General features: G+C 39.0%; 1 protein-coding gene across 25 annotated transcripts in view; it reads right to left on the bottom strand.

Annotated features, from left to right (window-relative positions):
* ADD3 (adducin 3) overlaps positions 1-21,629 on the bottom strand; it is a 125,224-nt gene that overhangs the window by 73,454 nt on the left and 30,141 nt on the right. For 3 of the 25 annotated variants that reach the window (XM_078389496.1, XM_020779808.3, XM_078389501.1), the window contains exon 1: positions 8,632-8,668. The exons of the other annotated variants lie outside the window; for them this stretch is intronic. The gene's annotated coding sequence lies outside the window, so the exon portion shown is untranslated. Of the gene's footprint in view, positions 1-8,631; positions 8,669-21,629 lie in introns of those variants that run through there. 25 annotated transcript variants of the gene reach the window in all.

Below are 21,629 nucleotides of genomic sequence, written 5' to 3'. Positions count from 1 at the left end.
TTTTAAAATGTTACTAATTGATTTTATACTTGACTTTCAAAATCATAATGTATAATTGTTTTTTAAAATGTGATAATTATACAGTGTTTTTAAATTTCTTATTTTATCCATTGTGAGCTGCCTCCTATGGGGAGAAATGTGACACGAATAATTTTGATGATGATGATAACAAAAACAATAGCAACAGTAATAACAAACAATGGAATTCCACCATATTTTTGTATCTTTCTGAATCTGAAGTAAATCAGTTTTATCAAAATATTGTATACAATTTCTTATATTTCTGTATTAGTACAATTTAAGTATTGGGCTAAAAGATACATTAAATGAGCACTAAACAAAAGAAATAAGAAGTATCCAATAATGCAATATGTAAAGCAAAATGCAATTTTGGCCAGTGCATTTTGGGGTTTCTGTGTGGGACTGTATCAGATTTGACTTCTCTTCTCTGTTTTTGTGTTGTTCCAATACAAACCAAAGAAATGAACATGTGAGGACCAAAAACATTTGCAACTGCAACAATTTTCTGAGAGAAGGGTTGCATTTTCTGACAGAATTGCAAGGATGCCAATATTTTGGGCCATGACTGTATCTCACTAGGATTCATCAAGGTTTATACCACAGAGTTTATTTAAAATATACTATCTTTTAGTCTCATTTTAAGGAGACATGTAGGATATAAAATCTAATATATAATACCACATACTAAAATTTTTGATTTTCTTACATTTCTAAAATATGTGCAAGCTAATAACACAGGGATGACAACATTGTATTTTCAACAAAGTTTTAATACCAATTTCAATTTATACCTTTTAATTTACTTTTTAAAAATATTTATGACAATCTATTTCTCTTTATTATTCAGAATCATCTGGTAAAAATATTTGCAAAAATATTTCCCATTCATTCTGAAAAGCTAGGTTAACATAAGAGTTAATATCTAAGAGCATTATATACATCGTATCTAATGTATGAGAACAATAATAGCACATTTAAATTGAAACATAAAGTGTGTGAGTGGATAAATCTAAGACTACTGAAATTATTGCAAGAAAATTTAAAACAATCTCCTTGATTTAGCATTTTCCCCTTCAAAATGAATACCTTCCTATATTTACTCTCTGTGCAATGTACTTTAACTAGCTACCACATTTCTGGAGATAGGCATATTTCATATACCTTAGTCTGAATTTCGCATAACCTTTTGCTGTAGTTACTTATCAGCAAGTTTCAATTCTCTAAAAGTGATAAATTAATAAAAGCTGCCAACAAAGTACGTCATATTATGAACTATGTGCCAAAGTCCCTAGCACACACAGGTAACATATTATACAGCAATTTCGCATATGCTATCACAATCTCTCTGTTCATATTGTTCACAGCTTTTACCTAACTATTGCAATCCTATATACATTCTCCTGAAAGTAAACCCCACTGAAATCAACAGTGTATACAGTGTATACAGGGTATACTTCTTGGTATACATGCATAGACAGATATTGTCTTGCGTGAGAGGGGGGGAATCCTCTCACAACTATTAGAATACTTACAGGAAGTACCTCTAGTACAAGTCCTAAACTTATGTTATAATAACTTGTTCAGTCGTTTAGTCATGTCCGACTCTTCGTGACCCCATGGACCAGAGCACGCCAGGCCCTCCTATCTTCCACCGCCTCCCGGAGTTGTGTCAAATTCATGTTGGTTGCTTCGATGACACTGTCCAACCATCTCATCCTCGGTCGTCCCCTTCTCCTCTTGCCTTCACACTTTCCCAACATCAAAGTCTTTTCCAAGGAGTCTTCTCTTCTCATGAGATGGCCAAAGTACTGGAGCCTCAGCTTCAGGATCTGTCCTTCCAATGAGCACTCGGGGTTGATTTCCTTTAGAATTGATAGGTTTGTTCTCTTTGCAGTCCAGGGAACTCTCAAGAGTCTCCTCCAGCACCACAATTCAAAGGCATCAATTCTTCGGCGGTCAGCTTTCTTTATGGTAAAGCTCTCATTTCCATACATCACAACAGGAAAAACCATAGCTTTGACAATTCGGACTTTTGTTGGCAAGGTGATGTCTCTGCTTTTTAAGATGCTGTCAAGGTTTGTCATCGCTTTCCTCCCAAGAAGCAGGCGTCTTTTAATTTCGTGGCTGCTGTCTCCATCTGCAGTGATCATGGAGTCCAAGAAAGTAAAATCTGTCACTGCCTCCATATCTTCCCCTTCTATTTCCCAGGAGGTGATGGGACCACTGGCCATGATCTTAGTTTTTTTGATGTTGAGTTTCAGACCATTTTTTGCACTCTCGTCTTTCACCCTCATTACAAGGTTCTTTAGTTCCTCCTCACTTTCCGCCATCAGAGTGGTATCGTCTGCATATCGGAGGTTGTTGATATTTCTTCCTGCAATCTTAATTCCAGCTTGGGATTCCTCCAGTCCAGCCTTCCGCATGATGTATTCTGCATATAAGTTAAATAAGCAGGGTGACAATATACAGCCTTGTCGTACTCCTTTCCCAATTTTCAACCAATCCGTTGTTCCATATCCAGTTCTAACTGTTGCTTCCTGTCCCACATATAGGTTTCTCAAGAGATGGATAAGGTGGTCAGGCACTCCCATTTCTTTAAGAACTTGCCATAGTTTGCTGTGGTCCACACAGTCAAAGGCTTTTGCATAGTCAATGAAGCAGAAGTAGATGTTTTTCTGGAACTCTCTGGCTTTCTCCATAATCCAGCGCATGTTGGCAATTTGGTCTCGAGTTCCTCTGCCCCTTCGGAATCCCGCTTGTACTTCTGGGAGTTCTCGGTCCACATACTGCTGAAGCCTATCTTGTATGATTTTGAGCATAACCTTGCTGGCGTGTGAGATGAGTGCAATTGTCCGGTAGTTGGAGCATTCTTTGGCACTGCCCTTCTTTGGTATCGGGATGTAGACTGATCTTTTCCAGTCCTCTGGACACTGTTGAGTTTTCCAAACTTGTTGGCATATTGAATGTAGCACCTTAACAGCATCATCCTTTAAGATTTTAAATAGTTCAACTGGAATGCCATCACCTCCACTGGCCTTGTTGTTAGCCAGGCTTTCTAAGGCCCACTTGACCTCACTCTCCAGGATGTCTGGCTCTAGGTCAGCAACTATATTGTCTGGGTTGTCCGGGATATCCAAAACTTTCTGATATAATTCCTCTGTGTATTCTTGCCACCTCTTCTTGATGTCTTCTGCTTTTGTGAGGTCCCTTCCATTTTTGTCTTTTATCATGTCCATCTTTGCACAAAATTTTCCTCTAATATCTCCAATTTTCCTGAACAGATCTCTGGTTTTTCCTTTTCTGTTATTTTCCTCTATTTCTTTGCATTGTTCATTTAAGAAGGCCCTCTTGTCTCTCCTTGCTATTCTTTGGAAGTCTGCATTCAATTTTCTGTAACTTTCCCTATCTCCCCTGCATTTTGTTTCCCTTCTCTTTTCTGCTATTTGTAAGGCCTCGTTGGACAGCCACTTTGCTTTCTTGCATTTCCTTTTCTTTGGGATGGTTTTTGTTGCTGCCTCCTGTACAATGTTACGAGCCTCTATCCAAAGTTCTTCAGGCACTCTGTCCACCAAATCGAGTTCCTTAAATCTGTTCTTCACTTCTACTGTGTATTCGTAAGGGATTTGGTTTAGATTATACCTGAGTGGCCCAGTGGTTTTTCCTACTCTCTTCAGTTTAAGTTTGAATTTTGCTATGAGAAGCTGATGATCAGAGCCACAATCAGCTCCAGGTCTTGTTTTTGCTGACTGTATAGAGCTTCTCCATCTTCGATATTGCCCATCTGGTGATTTCCATGTGTAGAGTCGCCTCTTGTGTTGTTGGAAAAGGGTGTTTGTGATGACCAGCTTGTTCTCTTGACAAAACTCTATTAGCCTTTGCCCTGCTCCAAGGCCAAACTTCCCTGTTGTTCCTTTTATCTCTTGACTCCCTACCTTAGCATTCCAGTCCCCCAGAATGAGAAGAACATCCTTCTTCGGTGTCAGTTCTAGAAGGTGTTGTAAATCATCGTAAAATTGTTCAATTTCAGTCTCCTCGGCAATGGAGGTTGGTGCATAAACTTGGATTATTGTGATGTTGAAAGGTCTGCCTTGGATACGTATTGACATCATTCTGTCATTTTTGAGATTATATCCCATTACGGCTTTTCCCACTCTTTTGTTGACTATGAGGGCTACTCCATTCCTTCTACGGAATGTGTTATAATAACACAAACCAGCAAATGTCAACAGGAAATGTGAGGTTGCATGGTAATGCATGAGAAACCATTAAAGGGTTTCTAAGTTGGAAAAGGATCTTTCTAGAAATTACTGGAAATTTTTATTACATTATGTTTTCTTATACCACAGACTACAGGAATGCAAACATTGCATGGAAAGTTGTTTCACTGGAAACAATTGCCAATAACACAATTTTTTCCATTGCCAATGGCTTAAGCATACAGTATCCAAAAAGATACAGAATAATTATACAAAATATCTAAGTAGAGTGAATGGAAGAATAGTCCTGCCACTGTTAGAGGACCAAGGGCTGTTGGGTGATTGCTTCATATTCATCCTGGCAAGAATATAAGCACAGTAAGATTGAACAGCAGACATGCCTGATTCTGTCCTAAGTCATCAAGATACTAGAGACACATAAGCATGGAATTTTATGGCCATGCATACTTTTGAATCTCAAGGTCTAATTTAAGATTATTCCAAAGTGATCTTAACTACTATCCACTTGCTCATCTGTCCTATCCTAATGCAAAAGAAGAATACATTATATTTAAACCTGAAGAACAGCAAAAATGAATCACAAAAAGCAACTCATTGGTTTTTCTCTCTCTCAAGAGAGAGAGCACTACTATGCCTGTGTAGTCAGAAGACATGTCACTGATCTCAACTGAAAACAACTTACTTCCATCATTTCCCCTGAATCAGCATATAAGTTTCCAGCTATCCTAAACATGCTCCAAGTAGTTTCCTTAAAATCACAGTGTGGGAAAAATGTATCTCTTTCCAGCCTGATCAAGGGCTAAGATATTGGTAGCTGGACAGACAAATTATTGAGATTATACAGTGGTGCCTTGCTTAGCGACGTTAATCCGTGCAGGAAAAAATGTTGCTAAGCGATTTCATCGCTAAACGGAATTAAAATGCCCATAGAAATGCATTAAAACACCATTAATGCATTCCCATAGGCTTCTACACTAACCTTAAAGCGAAGATCCTCCATAGGGACGGCCATTTTTGGTGCCTCTAAAGCAAAGACACACAGCGGGGGGCCATTTTGAAACCGCCGATCAGCTGGCCGAAAATGGGGGCTTTGCAATGAACACTTCCCTGCAATCATCGCAAAGCGAATTTTCCCCATAGGGACCATCGCTAAGCAATCGCTTTTGCGATTGCTTAAACTCAGTCGCTAAGCGATTTCGTCACTCAACGGAGCGATCGCTAAGTAAGGCACCACTGTAGATGGATTACGTAACAGATTTTAAAATTAGTTTACATTAGTCTTCATCTGCCTTAGTTTAAACTTTCATAAATGATTATATATTGTAATCATATCATTATATTATTTGAAATCTAATGAAAAGAACCTGGCAGCTTTCAGGGAAGTAGAACTAAAGGTATAGTTTAAAAGGGAGCTGATTCAAACTGTTTAAAAACACACACAAAACCCTGTATATATTGTTGACTTAATTTCTTTGGTCAATCAAGCAGAACCAGTATTACAAACAGAAATAGAATTGTGTACACCTGCAGAGTATTAGGTTAAAACATAATACTAATAAAACAATACAAATTCATACAGTCATAGGATACTAGGTTAAAAAACAGTAAAAACAAGTTAAAATATACACAATTTTGAGAAATTCAGTTCTTTCAATTAACAATACAACTCTTTACAATCTTTGGACAGCTACTGCAAATCCTGTTACTCTGTCTGTTATAGCTACTTTTAACTGTAAGAAAATCTTTAATTTTAAAAGACTCACTCATTCCATGTCAAGTGTATTTGCCAGAAACCAAACATATATACAAACATATATATATCAAACTTGCTAGCTGGGCCATCCTGAGAGCTGTAGCCTCTAGGGGTTAAGAAAGCATCTAACGTAGGTGCCAGACAAGCCTCTCTGGGGAGAGCTTGTCACAATTGTGTTGTCATTGTTTTCCTGCTGGAAGCCACCCAAATCCTGCTGAAGACTTTAATATATGCAATCTACACATTCAGACTGACAGTTCTTCAAGTCCCTGTGTCTTCATGTGTGAAGGATAGTAAAAGTCAAAAACAGTACCTGGAAATGGATTCAGAGTCAGTAGGTCTGGCATCATATGATGATAGCATACAATCTAGTAACTGCCTCAGCCATCCAGCCAAGCACTTTGCCCAATAACAAAAGCATTAGGAACAGAACAAAGACTATTAAAACCTTCTTTGCTCAGGACAAATTTCTTTAGAAGTCATCATAGTAACTTGCACCAATGAGCACTCTGCCACTTCCTGGATGTAACCTCTCAATAGGTCCCTGTTCAACCTAATGAGGAAAAGGACCAAGTATACTCATTTTCAGGCCTCAGCACTGGAAACTCAGGCATCAACTCTGGACCAGATGATATGCTGAACATTTCAACAGACCGAAGTAAGTGTAAGATACCACTTACAGCTACCTTTCTACAGCTGTTTCACTGGCTATCCAGTTGTTTCTAGGCACAACTCAAAATACTTACAAGTCTAAGGTCCAGACTATCTGAAACATATTCTCCCATAGAAACCCAGATGGGCATTGAGAACTGCTAGAGAGACCATTCTCGTTGTTAGGGAGACTTCAAGATCCATGCTGAGGTAGCTCTGAGACACGACTCCTGTATCTCAGGACTGTGTGACTTCCATGCCAACCATAAGCCTATCCCAAATGGTACTATTTATTTATTCATTCATTTTATTTATATCCCGCCTATCTGGTCAATTATGATCTGCCCACACTCATGCTGCAGGGCACACTTCAGACCTGGTTTTCTTTACCGGATTAGATGCTGGTGATCTGGGTGTGGAGGAACTCTCTGCAGTTTGGTTGTCATGGACAGACCATTATGTGGTGGTGTTCAGATGCATGAGAACTCAAGAGCCTTCGCAGAAATGACGGATGGACTAAGATGGTCCATCCCAAAAGGCCGATGGATCTCAATGGTTTCCTGATAGCTCTTTGAGAGTTCCCTATCACCTTGGCAGGTGATTCTGTTGATCTCTAGAATGTAAACATGGCAAAACCACTGACAAGAATCCTTCTAAACACACACCCAACTGGTCCGCAGTTGAGAAAAGGTTGGGGACCACTGCTTTAATGCTTTGCTTTATTTGTGAGTCTCTCCTTGCCCACCCATTAAGATAAAGAACAATGTGCCTCTATATGTTTTCTTGGCGATATTACAATATTTCTTATTGCCAGCTATTACAGCCACTCTGTATGCTAGATTTCCCCTCTTCTTTGTAGGGGAGACCCATGAACCATATAGTCTACCCATGCAAAGGATAATCTTATTTATGGCCAGCACCAGTCTAATCCTTGGAATGGATTGCTTTCTGCAAGGGAAGAACATGATTTAGAAACCTCATGTTTCATTATTTTTTGTGGTGTCCATGTATGCATACAGAATGGGTGTGCGTGCTTGCGCAACACTGCTTTGGAAAGTTTCAGAGCCTCAAAAATGAAAGTGCCTCAGCCTATACCACACAAGTGGGGCACCACTTTCCTAAATTCTTTTTTGTCCGCCACTGCAACAGCATTTGAAGGACTGCTCTGGAGCCTCGCTTCTCTTGCTTTCCTTCTTACCACAAGTCTTCTGCTTTCTTTTCCTTTTTTTCCCTTATCCTTCCTTCTCTCTTCTCTACCTAAAAGAGGGGGAGGTTACCTCACACTCCCCCCATGGCTCTGCTGTCATCCTTTACTGGTGTTTTTGGCCTCTCTGCCTTAAATGAAAATGTGTGTTATATGGGGCAAGAAAATTCCTCCGTCCGACAAGCATGATACCTGCTTATTTTGCCTAGGGAAAGTCCATTTGGTTCAGTCCTGCAAATTTTGTAGGCATTTTACTGCCCTTACACTTAAGAATCTCATCAGTCTCAACCACTGGTCTAGGGGAATTTAATAAAATATTTTCTCTAGTGTCATTCAAAAGTTGTCAGCAATCCATGAAAGCTTTATGGACTGCAAAAAGACATTTTTATTTTTGTAAGAAAATTATATCCTAGAATACCCCTCTCAAGGAGTAGTTTATCCCTCTCAAGGAATAGCCTATAACATGAAAAAAATGTAAAAATCCAGGGAAAGAGTTTAAAAACCATAGTTCTGCCATTCAGAAGACTGCCAAAAAAGGGAGGAGAATACAGTTACCAATACAAAATTAAACAACAGAACTACAAGTTTAAAAGTGTTTTGAAATGTCAGGAGAACACAAAATAGAAATAACAGTGATGCAGTCTCTTGAATCAGGGGATTCCACATAGCAAATCTAGCATAAAAATGATGTCTCAGTTACCATCACTAACTGTGCTTTAAGCAGCAGTATGGATATGAGGCCCATATCAGTGGTTTTGCTTAGGAAAAGATGGTCCCAAACTTACCTGCCTTCTACCAGTTCCGCACCACATCATCCTCTTATATGCCTAAAAAAGCAAAACGTGCTACTTATATACTGTCCCATAACACTTAAAGCACTCTCTAGGTGGTTTACAAATTAATTATGCTGGCTACACATTGCCCCTCCATGAGCTGGGTACTTACAGTATTTTACTGACCTTGGAAGGATAGATGACTGAGTCACCCTTGAGCCAGATACCTTTAACTGAACCCCGGGCCGGGGTTTATGCCTATAATTATTCTGGCCATTATTTCCATATACAAGTGGTTCCCAAACTTTTTCAACTCATAGCTCCTTTTCCTCCCCAATCCTAGACATGGGGTGCCCTTTCCTTGTGTATGGTTCATACTCTTCCCCCGGTTTGGCTCCCAGTCCGCTCACTTGGGCCTTCAGTCTCAGGCAGGTGGGCAATGGCACCCTGCAAGGAGGCAGAGCCCGAAAGGACGGCTTTCACCCCTACCCATCTCCACTCTTGGTAGCTTGGCCCCTTTGCCTGATGTGGAAGGCAGGTGGAGGGGTGTGGAGCTGGCCTGAGCCACCTGTTGTGAGGACGGCAACAGTGTTTGTGGGGGGGTGGGGTGGGGGGGTGGTGTGTGTGTGTGTGTGTGTGTGTGTGTGTGTGTGTGTGTGTGTGTGTGTGTGTGTGTGTGTGTGTGTGTGTGTGTGTGTGTGTGTGTGTGTGTGTGTGTGTGTGTGTGTGTGTGTGTGTGTGTGTGTGTGTGTGTGTGTGTGTGTGTGTGTGTGTGTGTGGTGCCTTCCTCCCACCAGCCCTGCTTTCCAGGGGGTCAGAGACAGGCAGCTTTGTAGGCAGCTGTGAGACAGCCCATCTCCCCCAGAAGTGAGCAGCCAGTGTAGCACCAGCACGAGCAACCCCAGCCAAGGTGAGAGCAACACAGTGCGGGGAGGTGGCCAGGATCAGAACTGTCAGGCACTGTGGAGGAGCTGCAGCTGGGAAGGGGTTAGAGACTGCCCTTCCCTTTCCCATAGTGGCCTCATGAGGCTTGGGGGTGCATCCAAGCATCACAGTGCACACTTTGGAAAAGACTGGCATATTCCATTTCATGGACTTTTCTAGCAATTGTAATATTTTCTGATGTGCTTTTGGTATATGTTTAAATTTATTGTGAAAAGCAGCTTCTTCTCAAAACTAGCAGCAAAATTTCATGTCACAGTGTGCATTGGAGAGCCATACAGCCTGCGGTGTAGATGTTTGTATTTTTAGTGGGGGACTTTTAGTGGGTGAGGAGTGTTTGGGGAATTTTATGTGTGTGCATGTGTCTGGTCTGGTCTCTGGGTGTCTGTGAATTTCGTTGTATGGGTATACTGTGTATATACTTACAATGACAATAAATTTATTATTATTATTATTATTATTATTATTATTATTATTATTATTATTATTATTATTATTATTATTATTATTATTATTATTATTATTATTATTATTATTATTATTATTCATTTGGCTTGATCCAACACCTATTTGAAATAAAGGCTGTGAAAAATGTGGCCCTCAGTGTGGGTTATTTGACTCCATTTCCCATAAAGCCCAGTCAGCATAGCCAAAGGTGGGCATGATGGGAGTTGTAGTTCAATTGAATCTGGAGGGTTGCTAGTTCCTCACCTCTGTTTCACATGGAACAGAAAATTTCCTTGCATAAATGAACTCACTTACTGCTCACCTCCTCCATTGTGTCAGTGGTATTCCTATAATAGAGGCTACAATCTTTGTTGTTGCTGCATTTGGTGCTAGCATCACATACAAATGATTGTATTTTATTGGGCATTGTGAATATATGCCTTCATTTACTGTATTTAAAGGAAAGGAAGTTTTCCCTCAAAATATGTCCAGTTTATTAGAGCCTTTGAAAGACTTAAAAGAATGTTCATTTAAGTTCTATTTATCTAGGTGAGCTGATGAACTGTGAGGAGTTATCATTGCCTGCAGAGAGTTTTGTTAAGTTGAACTTGCAGAATGTTAGCAGGGAGAGGGGTTTTTGCAAGAATGGAATATTCAGTTGTATAATCCAGTTATTGTTCATGTCCATTCTGTTAAGTTAAAATGGTTAAGGTCTGTTTTAAATTGGGGGGGGGGGGCGCAGCTTGGCAACCATCATGTCAGTGTATGAACTTTTTAGTCATGATATTTTGAAGCTACCCTGTTTTCCTGAAAATAAGACCTAACCTGAAATAAGCCCTAGAATGATTTTAGGATGCTCATAATATAAGCCCTACCCCCAAAATAAGACCTAGTTAAGTGAAAGCCCATCCTCCACCGCTGTGCAGCAACCAGAAGAAGATGACATAACTGTGTTTGAATAAATGTAGATTGTCGTACATGGGAAAAAAATTCATCCCCTGAAAATAATCCCTAATTTTTTTTGGCGCAAAAATTAATATAAGACCCTGTCTTATTTTCAGGTATTAAAGAAAATACATTTATTGCAGTGGTGATTTAAACAGACCATTAATTACCTCAACAGTTAGGTGACAAGACAAAGGAAGGCTTGACTTCAGTATCCGGCAAAAGGGGTGTGACAGCTTCCCCCTATGGAATTTAATGGACAGAGACACTGTGCTCCCCATTGTGTACTTGGGCAACTGCCAACAAGTGGAACAGAGGGGGAAATCCTTTCTTCTTCCATCCAAGCACATGGAATGAAACAGACAACAGAGGGAGAAAAATATCTCTTTTGCCTTCTTCCTTTACTCTCCCAGACACAGAAGTCCACCTTGGGAATTTCGGGCAACTATTTGGATTGAAAGTGCTAGAAGTCTGGAAATTCAATCCCTAATGATAATTTTACCAGAAAGGAAGGTATAAGTAGCAACTATTGAATTGAGGACGTTGATGTTCCCCCACTCTCACCCCCAAATTCTAGTATTCTACCAGTATGCTGCTTAACATGAGGGAATATATAATTGATATGTATTTGAATGCAACACCTTTTTAATGAAGGCACCAAAACTTTAGACCCCTTAACTGCTCTAAAATAAAAGTTCATTTCAATTGAAATGCAGCCTGAACAATGGATGCAATAAAGCTTAAAAACACACACAGAGAGAGAGAGAGAGAGAGAGAGAGAGAGAGAGAGAGAGAGGAGGGGGGGATAGTTACTTCAACTTCAGACTAACTGCATTGCAAATCTGACTTCAAATTTTTCTACTATACTACTTTTTTATATGCACTCTAACTGCAATGCTAACATCATGTGGGTGTGGTGAATCTTATTTGTTCACACATTTCAAAGCAGTCTGCCAATGCTGGTGATAACATTCCATTTCCAGTAAATGGCAGAAAGGAGAGATCAACAGCTCAAGCAAAAGTTTCATAATGTCCAACTGTATGCTAACGTTTACTTCAAAATTCTGCACTTACAACGCAGGAGATATTATGGATTTATATTTCATAATTTGACTGCATACAGAAATCTATGTTTAGATATAAAAGGAAAATGTTTAACTGATTAGCAACAATTCAGAAGATTTGTGTAACAGTTAAAGAGCAAAATGCATATCTTTAAACTGTTAGTAGCGTTTAGCAAGTTGATCATTAGCAATTTATGTTGAAGCACTTTTAAATACAGTATTTACAAAGTGTCATGTGTATTATCCTTGCAAAAATTCTAAGACTTGTCCATACTGTTATCCCACATTAAGCAGGAAAGAGAGAAATGGAGGAGTTTGGAATTAAAAAATGACTTGCTCAGGTACATCTAGTAAATCCATAGAGAAGTGAAACTAGAACTGGGATCTTCATAATTCACCCTTGATACTGCCATCATTTTTAATCTCAATATAGGCAACACTTAATATGACACTGGAAGTAAGAATTAAGTGCTGAAAAACATGTGTATGTCATACCACAAACCTTTCTTGCTTCTCACATCTTCCAAAGTGGCTTTTCTTGTTTTGCAAATGGTCAATGGGAGTTAAATATGAGCTTCATTTGCAAATCTAATTGTTCAGGCAGAAAGCTCTGGGCTATCCTGTCACTAGAACAGTAATGTGCTAGCAGTTTCTAAATGGAAAGCTGCTTGTTTTGTCTAAGTTGATGCTCAGGTACTGAATACACAGACAGTTAAAAAGGACTGCTGATGAGTGAGGATGGATCTATGAACAGGACAGAGATCTCTAGAACTAAAAGAGAATGCTTCTCTCTTTCTGCAGAAGTAAAAAAAAAAAAAATGAAAGCATGCCTCAGTGTTTACTCTATCATTCCAGAGGTTAGTAGAGCTCACTACTGTCAGTCAAGGCACTCTAGGTGGGTTCAAAGCAGTATGTAAGAGATGGTGTGATTCTTTACCATGTTTAGCACACTGTAAACAAATCTCATCTCATAACCCCTATACACAGCTTCACATTTTAAAAACTAAAAACAGAGATTGCTTACAACCTCTGTGAAATACATCAATAGGACATGTTATGCAACCCTTCTAGTGAGGCAACTGTCAAAATTTTCAACTTGTCATGTCAAGACAGCATTTTCATGGGAGAGGGAAAAATCCAAATCACATCAAATCACTCTCTTTTAAAATAAACAAAAGGGAAAGAAGAAAATGCTAATCCACTTTAGCCATTTAAAAAATGACAGACCCCACCAGGGATGAGCCTGATTCAATAACACTTACGTCTACTGTCTGAGCTACAGTCTACCTTTTAGATATTACTCCTAGAAATAAATGGCTTACTTGTCTGAATAAAGAATCTCTGATGTTGAGCAGAAAATTAAAATAACTCTGAAAGAACAGGAAAAATGCTTTATTCTATAGATTAATTTCTTACAGGGATCACTTCCATCAGCAAAGCATGTTACTCAAGATGGATAAAAATCAAAGACTTTTTAAAGATCTATTTAAATCCACTCTGATGTTCCTTTTTTAAAAAGATAGTATCTAAGCAATTACCCTTTCTTGGGCTCCATGATCACTGCAGAGGGTGACAGCAGCCATGAAATTCAAAGATGCCTGCTTCTTGGGAGGGAAGCAATGATAAACCTAGACAGCACCTTAAAAAGCCACCCTTTCCCCCCACCTTAATTAAAGGTTTCTCTTTTTTTTGCCTGTTCTTTTTCATAGTTTTGAGTCAGTCTCTCTCTCTCACTCACTCACTCTCTCTCTCCCTCCCTCCCTCCCATACACACACACATAAATCCACCCACCCTCCCTCCATTTCCTCCCTCCCTCCATTTCCCTATATACATTTAAATAAGCTTGATGAAGTCCTCGGTTTCTCACACCTTTCTTCCCTCCTTCCCTTGCTTGCTCCTTGATCCTTTCCCTCCTCCTGCTTCTTTACAGTCATTTCCAGAGGAAGCAGTCATTCAGAAGACCAGGATTGATTGATTGATTGCCTGGGGCTAATCCACAGCTGTAACCAATCAAGCAGGCTTATCTCCGACCTCTGAACTAATGGAGTATTTACAAGTGCCCTGTTGCAACCAAGGAAGTAACAGGGAGAGGTGGCTTACAATTTGAGGTTTGGCTGCAGAGGGTGGGGTTGGGTGGGAGGGAGGAGGGTAGCACCCTGCTCATTACCCCCAGGATTTTCACTTTTACCCCATTTGGGGTAATTTACCCCTGTTCCCTGACCTATGACCTAGTGTCTGTAAGAAGGCATGTTTTTCTTTATTTTGGACTGAACACTCCTCTGGTAAACTAAAATACTGTATCTGCTTCTACAGTAAGAAAGCCATAACTGGGATTATCCAGATTTAGGTAAGGATTAGAAAAAAAATTAGGCTATGCCTTCTCAGTTCAGAACAAGGGAAACAATATATAAACCACTCCTGTAAGTTTCCCTATGACCTTTTATAGAGATTGCTAGTGAAAAAGAGTCTAATAATCTACAAATCAAGAATCTTAGAGATGTTACTAGTTTCAGTTCTTTGTGTGCTACACACTTCAGTCTATAATATGTACTGCACACTAGCAAATAACTCTCTTTGGGTAATACAAAACAATAATGAAATAGATATTTTCTATTGCCTGCACTGACTTACAAGGAATAACACTTTGTATAACTGTTTCATTGCAGAAGCAGCCATGATGTACAGTATCTGTGCTACTTTACTCCTTTTTTTAAAGGAACTCCACATATATGAAAGCCCTCTCCCAAGTCTGGTTAATTCAAGATCTTACTATCCTGTTTCCCCTAAAATAAGACCTAACCTGAAAATAAGCCCTAGCATGATTTTTCAGGGTGCTCGTAATATAAGCCCCACCCCAAAAATAAGCCCCAGTTAAGTGAAACCCCACCTCCACCATTGTGCAGCAACCAGAAAAAGATTGCATGACTGTATTTGAATAAATTTAGATTGTTGTACATGAGAAAAAACATCCCCTGAAAATAAGCCCTAATGTGTTTTTTCAGCAAAAATTAATATAAGACCTTGTCTTGTTTTCAGGGAAACAATGTATGCAATCGACACTGAAATATAACTGCACAATTTTCTGCTAAGTTATAAAACAGCAACTAATTCAGCACATAACAGTACTTAGCAGAATTTAATCTACTGCAGTCTGACACAGGACTGTTCGAGAGTCTTCATCTCTGCCACCCTTTGTAACAGCTATCACAATGAACACATTCTATTGTAATGGCAACTTCTAAATCAACAAGAGGGATTATAAATCTCCTGAAAAGTTTCAATTGCTAAGGGCCTACTAAGAAAACTAAGCATACACAGCAAATATGTCATTATAATTTGATATGATTAGACATGATTACGAAAAAATCATACTTGAAAAATGCATAGTTGACAGAACCAAGACACTTACCACCACACATTACATTTAGGTGTGACACATACATATGTTTATTCAGATATTACCAACATCAAATTAGTACAGTAAACATATGAGGAGAGGTATGTACTAGCCCACATATCAACAGTTCCATGTGTGTATGGCAAAATTCTGAAGAAAAGGATTTCTGCTTTCCATGAATTTTCCAGTATTTCATATCATTGCCAACTGTGTGAAAATTTTCAAAATATAAATTATTTTCTGCAGCTGCTTCCTCTCACAAGGAAAGGATGGTGGAACTAATGGAGGAGGACAGGACTAGCAGATACTCCTTCCTAACATGTTTACTATGTCTGTGCCAGAATATGAGAAAACCAAACACAGAAACAGTTTTGCAAACATATGCATACAACAAACAAATATGAACATCAGTTTCTAATTGCTATGCTTCAGGAAACAGTGCACTGAGGTGTGTCCAGTATCCCCTAAGGTTCATTTCTGCTTTGGATGCCCTTGTAAGCAAACAACAAGGTAGGTACTTCAGTAGTTACATCTACTTAGTTTCATTGTTTGCACTCATGCTAAGGTCCTAGCCTTCATCTTTACTCATGTACAGGTACAAAAAGTCAGACTACATGCTGGAGATGGATGAGGAGTGAATATCTCAAAAGAAAGGGAAAGTGACACATGCATACCCACACTCACAAGAGTCAAGCTAGAACTGACAGGCCTGGTTCTTGAATAATTAAGAAAAGCCATGTTAGAGCAGATCAAACACCTATTTCTATCAAGCCCAACGCTTTGTTCCCAAAATGATAATCAGGATTCCTACATGAACAGGATACAAGTGCAATAGATCCCTATCACTTTTGTTATCCAATCACTGGCACCAAGAGGCATAACACATAATGTGTCTAATACCAGATGTAATATGGACATCATTGATAGCCTTATCCTCCATTAATCTCTCTTAATTCCTTTTTAAAGCCATTGAAATTGAAGGGTTGCTACCTCTACTGGTGAAGAATCCCCCAGTTTAACTACATGCTATTAAAGAAACTATTTCTTTTGACCTAAATATCCTATCATTTGGATTCATTTAACAACTCCAAATTTTAATAATATGGGGGGGTATCAGTTTTCAATACAGTATACTCAAGTCCATAGCCTTTAATCTTGTCTCCCTAAATCTGCCTTCCTTTAAACGTAATATTCTTTCTTAACATTTCAGCCTTTCCTCATAGGCAACTGTTGTAGCTTTTTGGTCATTTTGGTTGCCATCTTCTGCACCTTCTTCAACGATGTGATGTACCATCAACTTGATTATTATAAGCTTGGTAGAGTTTCCAAGATGCATGAAAAATTTAAAGGATGGTTTACACACTCCCAATGAATTTCTATCGCTGAGCAGGAATTTGAATGTATGTCCCCTGAGTCTTAAGTCTATCCACTACACTACAGTGGACCTTCAGCTATACCATAAGTTTTGGTAATACAGTATTATGTTAACAACCAAATATAATTTCACCACAGATTTCTATAATAGTGATTTAAATTTTTATTTCTTTCCCAAACATTTACAATATGGATTTTGTCTTTCTCACAGCACATCCTCAAGTTCTTATCCCAAGATAATTCACCTTCAGGTTATCCTCCATCAGTGTACATTTGAAATTTGAGTTTTTTTGGTTGAATATGCATAATCAGTGGATTAGGTCTCTGGCTGAGTAGTTAGAGGTTGGGAGTTCAATTCTTTCAGAGGGGCTGAGTTCGATGATCCACAGGGTCCCTTGCAGCTCTGTAGTTCTAAGATGATGATTTCATACCTGCTTAAAACACATTGCATTTGGTGTTTTAATGCTCATTGTCCTTTGGACAAATTTTGATTTCTTCACAACCTTAAAATACTCCACTACTTTTTTCACTTTGTCACTAAAACTCTGTAAGTACATCTCACTTACTCTCCAAAATACATCTGTTCTAGATTTTCTGTAATGAAGGCAGAAATAATTCATTCAGCTTCTCTTTAGCATCCTTTGTCTTTTTCAGTACTTCTTCAACTTCTGTCAACTAATGGTCTAACCATCGCCTTAGCCAGTTCCAAGCTTCTGGTTTACTTATTTATTTTAGTGTTCCATTTTATATTTTTGGTCCAAATCAGTTTGTGCCCTTCTCATCTGCTTCCATTTCATCTGACAGGTTAGATATCACAATCATGAAGGAGTTTTTCCCAGGGTGAAGTCAGTGATCACTGCAACCTTTTTGCTTTTACATGTCTCCCTGATTCCATGCTCCACATCAAGATTAGCCTATATGGGCAAGACAGAGGGGGATAACATGACCTTAATACTTAAATAATTAGGATCCTACTATTGCCATCCACAGCAATTTTGTGAAGGAATTTATCACTTTTGATGTTCTATTTGTTTGATACTCAAGGCTGCACACTGTGCAACATTCACTGCCCTTTCTATATAGTTTATGTGCAGAGATTATACCATCGTATTGGTTCCATCTACACTATCAGGTTTCTGTTATACTGTTATATCTCTTAATACATCATGCAGCTTGGAGAGTCAGGAGAGCTTCCAAAAAAAATTCTGATAGACACTTTGCCAGCAATTTGATGAAAATAAAAAAGCTGGCCTTGCAAATTAAGAGAAGAGCCAACAGTTTCAACTGTATTGTAAACTGTAGAGTGTCAGCTGAATGATAAGGAAGCATAACAGAACATTTTCCAGAAAAGCTATTTTTTACATATTGTTGTTGTTTAGTTGTTAAGTCATGTCTGACTCTTTGTGACTCCATGGACCAGAGCACGCCAGACCCTCCTGTCTTCCACTGCCTCCTGGAGTTTGGTCAAATTCATGTTGGTAGCTTTGATGTACTGTCCAGCCATCTTGTGCACATTTACATATATTATTACATATATTTCCCACTAAATACAGAAGAAACTATGACTCAGTTTGTGCACAAGGAGAATTCTGTCAACTGACCTAGTCTCTTGTTTGGATTTACACATTGTGTCTATAGCAGTATAAATGAAAAAGGGGGCAACTGCAAAGCAAGCCAGGTTGACAGAGAGAAAAAAATCTAGAATGAAGACAGAACGTTCTGCTAAATAGTGGTGAGTGCGGAAATGCAAACCCAAATGAACCCGATGAAAGTAGACTGAGAATTCATAGTGCAAGGCTGAAAATATGTCATCCATGCTACATTAAATCTTTTGGGCCTTACATAGTACAAACTACAGTACACATGCTTCTATCATATATTTTAACTGCCATTTGCCCTCCTCCAATCAATCTTAAGTAGCAAACTAGACTATCATTACATTAAACTGTATGAAGACCTTATCACAATAGATAGCCATGCGCTCTACAGCAGCTCATATCTTAACAAGGAAATGCAAACTCATACATGCATTTGTATAATTTGACATGCCTTGCTGCATTCTTGTGAAAAGTCAAATTACAGACTTATTCAAGAGACTTTCCTAGATTATTGGACATTTTCTATGACTGAAACCAAGAGCTATTATCTCTAAGCTAGTATTACCAATCAAATGAGCCTTGGTATGATGGCTAGTTCCACACATATACAACACATATTTACATGCATTCCCCATGTATACATTCACAGAATGTTATACAAAAAGGAATTACGGTACCAATACTAGTTGTAAAAATCAGCCATGTCTGTTTTGCAGTGCTGACCTGCCAGCTGGACAAGTTTCAAACAGCTTTACAAGAGCCATTACTCCTAACAAAAGCTAGCTAATACTTGGTTGGCTAGGTATCTTACAAGTCAGTAAAGAATCATACTGTTCATTTTATAAATCAGATGAAAATAGTTAACTATCTCAAATGCCAGATTCACTTAATTTGGCATGTCAGAGAGTCAACAGTAAAATAAAAAGGCATTTGGAATAAGCCTGCACAGAAATGTTATTCATTTTCTTGCGCATCATTTCTTGAATTGCTCAATTCTAAACTAGTGCAGTGCTTTAAATTGAATCATTGTTTTAAAAACAGATTTACTATTCCAATTGTTTAAAAATGCTTTGAAAACTGTATTTGGCTACATAACATTCAGCAGCTGTATAGTTACAGTTTTGTCCTTATGTAAATAAACAAGTTTGGCTTTTTCAACTAATGAAACAAATGATATAACCAGATGCACTTAGCAGACAGTTTAAAAGAGAATTGTGCAAGAATATTAAGTTTAAAGTAATCTATTTCTTATGACTTGAGATGGGGACAAACCGCCAAAATGGCGGTTTGTCCTCGTTTGTGATCCAGCAAGATTGACAAATCATTAATTTCATCCCCATGAACTGACGAACCACAAATTGGATTGTTGGTTCATTGAGGGTTTTTTTGGACAGCCTGAGGCTATCTTAAAAAAAAAAAAAGCTGAATCTCACAAGCCTCACAGCTTGTCCCTTGTCAGTTACTTCCCTACCTTGGTCGCCACTGTCCACACCCGCTAAAAATGGAAAAATATTCATCTGTATTCGTTGGGGTCTCTGAAAATGATGAATATGAAGAGATGAATATTAAGTGCATAAGTGATTTTTAACAAATATTGTAATTTTTTAAAAAAAAAAATGTCCCCATGTCTACTCATGGCTGATATTTTTTTAAAATAGATGTTATTACCATTCTTCTGCTATTATGTTTAATTTTACATTAGTGTTCTGAGAGGCTTAGGATGGTCTTTCTGACACAAAAGCAAAATAAGAACTGGCACTAGTGCAACATGGTCCCTTTCCTTGCAAAACACTGTTGCCTTTCCATGCAAGATGATCAATGGACTAATCTTGGCCCAACCTATTACAGTGGTGCCTTGACTTAAGAACTTAATCCGTAATGGAATGGTGTTTGTAAGTCAAAACGTTTGTAAGTCAAAGCACCATTTCTCATTGAAATGCATGGGAACGGGATTAATCTGTTCCAGCATTTTAAAAAAATACCAAAATAAAAATAAAAATAAACAGAGCAAGTCCCACACTTGGACTGCAAAAAATAAAATAAATAAAAATAAAAAATAAAAAAAATCCCAAAATAAACATTGGAGCAAGTCCTGCGCTGGGACTGCAAAAATAAATAAATCACCAATTGACCCTCAATCCCCCCATCAACAAAACAAAAGCCACCCACCCAAAACTTTTTTTAAAAGCAGCATCTTACCGGTCCGAAGCTTCCTCAGCCTCCCAGGTTTCCATCGACGCTGTGACCGCCGTGGCCGGATTGCTTTGCCTGCTCGCCTCCCGGCTTGCCTCCCGCTGCTCACTGGGGTGGCTGTGTCGCTCCTCGCCACCCTCCATGGGCTGAAGGCGGGAAATTCAAATAGCAGAGGGCAGCGAGGAGCGGTAAGGAGCAAGGGGGAAAGGGATCAAACTGATCCCCCAGATGCACTGCCTTTGCAAAGGCAGTGGGTCTGGGCAATGGCTTCAGTCAGGCTTTCCCCCCTTTCTCTCCCTAGCAGCATAGGAAGAGGGGGAAAGGGATCAAAGTGATCTGGAGCCAGGGGACTGGTTTGATCCCTTTTGCCCTCTTCCTATGCTGCTGGGGAGAGAAAGAGGGGGAAAACCCAACTGAAGCCATTGCCAAGACCCACATCCCTTTCCTGAACAGTTGGGGCAAAAAGCTACAAAGAAGCGGTCTCTTCACCACCAACGGTTTGAATTTCCTGCCCTTTTCCCCTGCCTTTTTTTCATCCATAAGTCAAAGCTCTGTTTGCAAGTCAAACCAAAATTTTGCAAATGGAGCTGTTCGTAACTCAAAATGTTCATTAGATAAAGGCGTTCGTAAGTCAAGACACCACTGTACTTCTTCCTGAGCCAGCCTCTTTCCGCTAAGCTCATCTTTCTGCTCTAATTGAGACTGCAAGTAAATGGTGCCTGAAAGGTATCAAATATATGCTGGAATTATAGGGAGAAAAGTCATGTAATGAAAATTTAGAAAGAGCACACAGCAGTCCAGGAAAACATTGTGCCTCCTCACATATTCCTTTACTCTTAATGATGGTTCCACAAGACACTGGTGGTAAGGGAACCAGGACTTTAAGATGCAAACTCAAATGAAACAAATACAGTGGTGCCCCGCTTGACGATTACCTTGTTAGATGAGGAAATCACTTGACGATGAGTATTTTGTGATCGCTATAGCGATCGCAAAACGATGTTTGTATCAGTTTTTTCATTTAACGACGATCGGTTCCCTGCTTCGGG

Source organism: Pogona vitticeps, chromosome 3, assembly GCF_051106095.1.
Source record: "Pogona vitticeps strain Pit_001003342236 chromosome 3, PviZW2.1, whole genome shotgun sequence".
In the NCBI taxonomy this organism is placed as follows: domain Eukaryota; kingdom Metazoa; phylum Chordata; class Lepidosauria; order Squamata; family Agamidae; genus Pogona; species Pogona vitticeps.
This window is presented reverse-complemented; position numbering and strand designations above follow the sequence as displayed.